The sequence below is a fragment of the Poecilia latipinna genome, unplaced genomic scaffold, assembly GCF_001443285.1.
Source record: "Poecilia latipinna isolate Pla-1442-1.1 unplaced genomic scaffold, P_latipinna-1.0 Scaffold1104, whole genome shotgun sequence".
Classification (NCBI taxonomy): domain Eukaryota; kingdom Metazoa; phylum Chordata; class Actinopteri; order Cyprinodontiformes; family Poeciliidae; genus Poecilia; species Poecilia latipinna.
In genome coordinates, this window is record NW_015113720.1 from 191,546 (window position 1) to 199,063 (window position 7,518).

The 7,518-nt window shown below is 42.8% G+C and overlaps 2 long non-coding RNA genes across 2 annotated transcripts; one reads left to right on the top strand and one right to left on the bottom strand.

Annotated features, from left to right (window-relative positions):
* Positions 1-3,156: 3,156 nt before the first annotated feature.
* LOC106959642 (uncharacterized) lies at positions 3,157-4,809 on the top strand. Its single transcript, XR_001427404.1, has 2 exons — positions 3,157-3,345; positions 3,655-4,809. It is a non-coding gene; the product is annotated as an uncharacterized LOC106959642 (long non-coding RNA).
* Positions 4,810-6,476: 1,667 nt separating this feature from the next.
* Positions 6,477-7,153, bottom strand: LOC106959641 (uncharacterized). The gene is made up of 3 exons (XR_001427403.1): positions 7,046-7,153; positions 6,686-6,847; positions 6,477-6,567 (listed from the first exon to the last, which is right to left on the bottom strand). It is a non-coding gene; the product is annotated as an uncharacterized LOC106959641 (long non-coding RNA).
* Positions 7,154-7,518: the final 365 nt, after the last annotated feature.

Here is a 7,518-nt window from a genome sequence, read left to right on the forward strand (position 1 = left end):
CAGTTTAACTGGTAATATATCACCAGTTTAACTGGTGATATATTACCAGTTAAACTGTCGCCAATGGCCATCAGCTAAGCAGACCTGCATTCAGCCGTAAAGTTTGTTTTTATTCAAACTTCAGCAGTTTTCTAGTTGTCCTGCTGAGGTAGTCACATCAATTTGTGACATCATGCGAATAGATGTCACAAAGAGAATTGATGTCACAAAGAGAATTGATGTCACTCTTGTGGAGAAAGAGTGACATCACACAGCAGCACGGTCATAACCATTGCAGAAGCCGGAGAGCTAGTACAAGGAGGCGACCTAACAGTTTTTCAATTTGTCTGATCAAAAAAGAAACAAGAATGAGTGCGAGCAGTAAGGCGTCATCTTCTCATTCCCAGAATGAGTCCCAAACAGCAGAGAAGTTCGAAAGAATTTTGAAAACAGCCAGCACGATGTCTATGGAGAGACAGACTATGATGAAAACAATTGAGGAGCTGAAGATTCAAGTTAAAAACATGGAACAAGCTGCATATGAAAAAGATCAGTTGCTTAGGGAAAAAGACGAGGAACTTAAAAGACAGTTGGAAGTAAACACAAATTTAAAGGAGAATTACACCATCATGGAGCAGGAAAAAACCATCTTTGAGCAAATGAGTGCCATCTTACAGCATAGAAACAACAACTTGGAGCAGAGAAGCAGGACAGAGAGGCTGAGAAGCAACGACCTGGAGGAGAGAATTATCAATCTGCAGGAACAATTCGATGAACTGCAGAGGTATTGCAGCAGCGTCAGACAGGATAACATCACCTTGGAGCAGCAAAACGTCGCTTTGAGGCAGCATAACGCCTCCTTAGAGAAGCGTAACACCTCCTTGAAGCAGAAAAACACTGCCTTGAAGCAGAAAAACACTGCCTTGAAGCAGAAAAAGACCACCTTGGAGGAAAAAAACATTGTTTTGAGGCAGTTTAACGCTTCCTTTAAGAAGGGTAACGCCTCCTTAAAGAGGCGTAACATCTCCTTAAAGAAGCGTAACACTGCCTTGGAGCAGAAATACACTGACTTGGAGCAGAAATACACCGCCTTGGAGCACATAAATACTGACCTGCAGCTTGAAGTGGAACGGCTGAACCAAAGGCTGAGGGACAGAGAGGAGCAGCAGAACCAGCAGGCATCTGAAGAGGAAACCCACGAAGACAGCCAGTCGGTTACAGACCAGCCACAGGAACAGCCATCTATATTCAGACGTGTGGTCAGAGGCTTCACCAATACATTTCTGAAAATGTACAAAACAGACAATCTGAGGTACTGGGTTCAACCATGGTACTTCTAAATAAAGAAGTGTCATGAGGGCTCCAGGCTTCATACCCGATTGTCGGGGGCAGAAAAGCTTGAGGACAGCAGGACTGTGGTGTCAGAGGAGCTTGACACTTGGGGGGCTGATGGTGGAAGAGCTAATCGCTTGAAATATGTTGGCAGGAGAGCTTGAGGCACGCAGGACTGCAGCGCTATGGGAACTTGACGCCGTTGAACTCAGGTCTCCTTCGTGACCAGACAATCAGACTCGCTGGTCTCCGGACTGACTTCCAGGGCTTCGTAGCGAGTCCCGTTGGTCTCCCGGCTGACTTCCAGGGCTTCGTGGCGAGTCCCGTTGGTCTCCTTGCTGACCTCCAGGGCTTCATGGCAAGTCCCGTTGGTCTCCTGGTTGACCTTCAGGGTTTCGTGTCGAGTCCTATAGGTCTCCTGGCCGACCTCTAGGGCTTCGTGCCGAGTCCCGTTGGTCTCCTGGGTGACCTACAGGGTTTTGTGTCGAGTCCTATAGGTCGCCTGGCCGACCTCCAGGGCTTCGTGCCGAGTCCCGTTGGTTTCCTGGCTGACCTTCAGGGCTTTGTGTCAAGTCCTATAGGTCTCTTGGCTGACCTCCAGGGCTTCATGCCGAGTCCCGTTGGTCTCCTGGGTGACCTTCAGGGCTTTGTGTCAAGTCCTATAGGTCTCTTGGCTGACCTCCAGGGCTTCGTGCCGAGTCCCGTTGGTCTCCTGGGTGACCTACAGGGTTTTGTGTCGAGTCCTATAGGCTGCCTGGCCGACCTCCAGGGCTTCGTGGGGAGTCCCGTTGGTTTCCTGGCTGACCTTCAGGGCTTTGTGTCGAGTCCTATAGGTCTCTTGGCTGACCTCCAGGCCTTCGTGGTGAGTCCTATAGGTCGCCTGGCCGACCTCCAGGGCTTTGTGTGGAGTCCCGTTGGTCTCCAGGCTGACCTCCAGGGCTTTGTAGCGAGTCCCGTTGGTCTCCAGGCTGACCTCCAGGGCTTTGTAGCGAGTCCCGTTGGTCTCCAGGCTGACCTCCAGGGCTTTGTAGCGAGTCCCGTTGGTCTCCAGGCTGACCTCCAGGGCTTTGTAGCGAGTCCCGTTGGTCTCCAGGCCGACCTCCAGGGCTTCGTTGTGTGTCTCGTTGGCCTCCGGAGCCTCGTCATGGGTCTCATCGGCCTCCCGGTTCCTGCTCTGCCGTCAGCAGATACTTGCTCCACTGCCAGTGTCGCAGGTCCCATCGACCTCCAAGCCAGGCTCGTGAGGTCAGCTAGGATGTCGACAGGACCTGCGACAAGGCTCAGGAGGTTGGAACGAACATTTCCCCAGCATCCCCAAGGTTCCCACTCTGCCCCTAACGTCCCCCAAGGTACTTGCTCTGCTGCCAGCGTCCTCCAAGGCTGCTGTTCGGCAGCATCTTCCTAGGTTTCTGCTCCACCGTTGGCGTCCTCCAAGGCTGCTGTTCCATCAAAAACTTCCTCAGATTCTTTTGGTGTTCCTTAGTTGTTTCGATGTAATTTTGCCTTGTTTTCCACATCTGTTCTTCATGATAATTCTGTTTATTTCTTGTTTCTAGTTATTTTCCTTTGTTCTACTCTAGGTTCCTTTAGTCTCCCTTATGGAGGACCAAAACTGACATACTAATACATAAAAGAATAAATATATATTTCCATTTGCTGTATTTATTTCTGTATTGTTTTCTGTATTTATTTCTGTATTGTTTTCTGTATTTATGTATTGTTTTCTGTATTTATTTCTGTATTGTTTTCTGTATTTCTGTATTGTTTTCTGTATTTCTGTATTGTTTTCTGTATTTATTTCTGTATTGTTTTCTGTATTATTTCCTCGCTGTATTTCTGCTTTGTCGATATGTAAATGAGGTGGGCAGCCTTCTACGTGCAGCTCTCTATTGGTCAATAAACAGGAAAGAGAACGATCCGTGTGCAGAATGTGAATGCCTGCCTACGTGGGGCTTTCGGCCTCAGTTCAACAGTCCTCAGGAAACCTGACTGAAAAATTCACGAATACTCATTATCTTAAGGACACAATAAAAGGTAAGGTTAATAACAGCATTTAAGTGTTAGATAGCTGTTATTACTCATTGACAATCCATCATTCTCTGACTGTGTATATAATAAACAGCCTCCGATCGGAGAGTAAACCAGCTAGCAGCAGCTTTAGCCACAGTTAGGAAACATACACGTACACCGCTTCCTTTCAGTGCTGTGTTAAGTTTCACAAAAATCACTTACATCTTCCAACACTGTTGTTTAGAAAAACATTTTAAATATATTAAAGTATTTAAATATTCTGATGTGATTCATAATTTCTCCATTTGTTTTGTTGTCCATCTTTCTCAGCAGTAGCCGACCTGACAACCTACCATATCTGGGATGGTCTTGTTCCTCTGTCCATGGCAGGTTCAGTCAATCAGCTATGGGACATCTGCTGCCTAGTCAAACTATCATGGGCCTCTTGATTTAAAAGGAGAAACCAGTACAGAGCCTCCCTGCTCCTGCAAGTCACACTTCTTGGATGAACACTCATTACTGCTAGTAGCTGTTAGAAATGAAATCTTTGTGTACCTATTCTGTAGTTAATATATGTATCTATTAATAAATGAATTGATGTTGTGTAGAGTTCTGTAAAAAACTATTGTTAATAGCTTCTCTCGAGTAATCTACATATGTGCAACATTTACATTTAAATTACTTCTTTTTGTAAATTTTACACATCTGGCAACAAAGTATGTGGAGGAGAGGAAATGCTAAAATTAAAGCTGCTATTGTGGAGCAAAGACATAAGGTTTGTGGCTGTTTCTTTAAAACATCTATTTAATAATTATATTAAACACTACATGGTTACTACATTACAGAAACATAATTACCACAGTTAATAATTTAAGTCATTGATAGAGAAAATGTAGTTACAAAAGACATAAATTTTATTTCAACATTATGTACTCAGGGTTTACAATTTAAGAAGACATCCATGTACGGTACTTGGTGGGTGCCAGTCTGCAGTGAACTGGTGGATGACAGAGGCAGTGGTACACTGTAATGAGCAGTTTGAAGCAGAAGTCCCACCATGTGACCCACAGGGTTTTCCCACCTCAGCACAACTTCATGCACTTTGTTTTCACAGGCACCACAGCAGAATCAAGTGTAACCTGTTAAAAGGGATATAAAGTTATTTTCCTATGTTATCAATTTTCTACTGCAAAGTTTACAACCACAGGAAAACAAAGTATAAGAAACTTAACCTTCTAATCATAACATTTGATAAATATTCATTGGAGAAATGTGAAGTTAATGAGCAAAGAGAGAGAGAGAGAGAATCACATTTCTCCAATGAAATGTTAATATCTATCTAAAACAGCGCCTTCCTCCTCATGTCTTGATCGTAGTAAGAGTTTAACTTCTCAGGACGTGATGGAGCAGCGGGTGTTTGGCATAACTGTCAAGTTTTGGACATGTGGCTACAGGACATGTCGCTACTGAGCGGGTGGTGAAACTAGCGTAAATGAGGAGGGTTTAAAACGATCACGCATTTTCCATGGAGGGTGGCAACCTCAGTCTATACTATAAAAATGTGATTAAGATTAGAGCCTAAATACGTTCTATTCCCAAAACGGAAAGGCTACGTAATGTTAGCCAGCTAACAAATTACTATTGCTAGCCTAGCATATCAACTAACGGCTAGAAAAAAAAAACAAAAAAAAAAACACGTACCTTCGTAGTCAAACTGGAATCAATCAGCGAGGAATTTGTCCAGTTTATATTATGTATAGATAGTGGATGTTAGGATGTTAAACGGATGTTGTTTGACGTCTTGTGAAAAGTCTATAGCTGCCAGTAGTTTACCGTAAAAGAACGGTAAAATACTGGCGTCTGTAGCTGCCAGTAGTTTACCGTTCTTTCGAAAGAAGAACGGTAAACAGACGCCAGTTTTTTTTAACCATTCTTTCAGAAAAACGGTAAAAAAAAAATAATAAAAAAAAAAAAACCGGCGTCTGTAGAAACCAGTATTTTACTGGACATTTACCTTTTCCATCCTGTAATTACCTTTTAAAGTGGTGTACTGTAAGTAAATACTTTAATGACGCCAACACACCGCAGATGTAGTACCGTCAACAGGGTTTATTAGAAATAAAAGCGAGCTGCTATTCCTTAGGCTGCAGCTCGCCCCTCTAACAAATCGTTACACTCAACTGAATAGCTTCACTGCTAACACACTGAACTCTCCGCTCTTCCGGTGTTCTGTCAGTATCGGTCCTGGTCCTCCCACTCCCCTGATCCCCCGTCCACAGGACAGGTCCATCACATGTGAGGGGGAGTCAGCAGAGTCAGACAGGGGAACCCCATAACACTCTACACATAACAGTGATCACAATGCAACTTATAACAAATAACCATATGGAGCCCAGCAGAACTGAAATACAGAATCGTTAAAATACTACGGTGGCCGACATGTGCAAACGCGCAGCAAACACGAGACAAACACAACAACGAAAAGACGCAAACAAAAAAGACATGCAAAATATACATATAAAAACAAGTGTTCCAGACCACTAGAGCTTTGTGTCCGAGTTCAGGGTCTGCATCCTTTCAAGCTTATTCTTTCATGGGCTTGAGAAACGACCCGGTCTACGGAAGAGGGGTCCTGCGAAGGCAGAGAGCATTGCAGAGAGAAGCTGTAGCCTTCAGCTAGCTGCCTAGCCTCCACCTCGGCGTTTAGCAACCGTGACACAACATGATTTAAACAATGTTTGTAGGCGAGAATGTAAATGTATAAATCTCACATTTCTGCTCGGCTCATCAGTGCATCACCTAATTGCAATATTGCTCCAACGTTTTCGGAGATATCTGCTCCCGCTGTATTGACACCCAGCTCCCCTCGCCTGCTGCCAGCTGGTCCAAGTTTAGAACACTTGAGTCATTTGGGCTTTCCCAAATGACAGTTAAACACAGATATTAAGTCAGGTAACATCTAGTTGTAATATTTTGGTTCACTCAAGTAATTAATATATTCCTGAGCAAGTCTTTCATTTTACAGCGACATAAACTGGGATTAACTCATTAATTTCTACAATCTTATTAACATAAAAACACAGTTCTTAAAGAAATATCCATGCTTTGGGTATCACTAAACAAATCAAAGAAAAATTACTTCCAAAATCTAAATTTCAACATGGCTGAAATAATGTGGAATTCTATTATTAACACAGTTTTAAAATGTGAACTATTAATGGTTTTCAAGAGTCCAAGTGGCACTTACTTTATTAGATGCAGATGAAAGCACCGTCCAACATGGAAAAAAAAGACAATATAATTTAGATCCTAAATAATATGGAAACAGAAAGATTTCAAAGAATAGAAAAGGACAACAACTAACCTGAATGAGATGCCACTCAAAGTCCATCAGGTTTTTGATGAGGGTGGAAACCTGAACATTGACCGTCACTTTTTCTTTTGAATGGTCTTTCCTGTCTTTTTGGATACCATCTTCCCATGACCTGCTTTTGTATCCCTTTCTGGGTTAATCCCAATGAAGCGACTAAAAACAAAATCAAAAATGGGACAATTCCTGAGAATATAAATAGTGTGGCATTCTGAATACAGCTGGTATAATATATAAATAAAGCTGTTTTTAATTACGTAAAGAGAAAACATCACCACCTTTGTCAAATGTGAATCATAACTTGCTTTAAAACCATGTCATTGTAAAAAAAAAAAATTATAGGAATGGTTTTACCGTTGAATGAACCAAAGTTTTGGCTGCCTCATTGGAGGTTGAAGATGTAGAAGATGGACAACACTGTCCTGTCTAGAATGTTGGCTGTACCCTCTCAAAGACAATATGGCCTTCAATGCTGACCATGCAGAAAACTGCAAGTCCTTAATTGGAAGAAAACAAAACAAATCCTCTTATTGATACAGTATGCGTTTAAATGATCATCATAATAAAGAGTGTCCACTCTGCCAGGTAAAGTAAAAGCAAGGATCTTAAACTCCTCAATTGTCGTGCAAGTCACATCAATGTTGAAAACTGTAGGCTGGATTAATTTACAGAAGTTGTAGAGGAATTCATGGTACTTTGCACTGAAGGTGAAGTGTGCTTTGGAAGTTCATCAAAAGCTACCTTGGATGATCTTGTGATCACTGATGGTGAAGTGTCTTTGGTGCTGCTCTTGTTTTCACCAACATGCAGGAGGAAGGGCTGTCCTG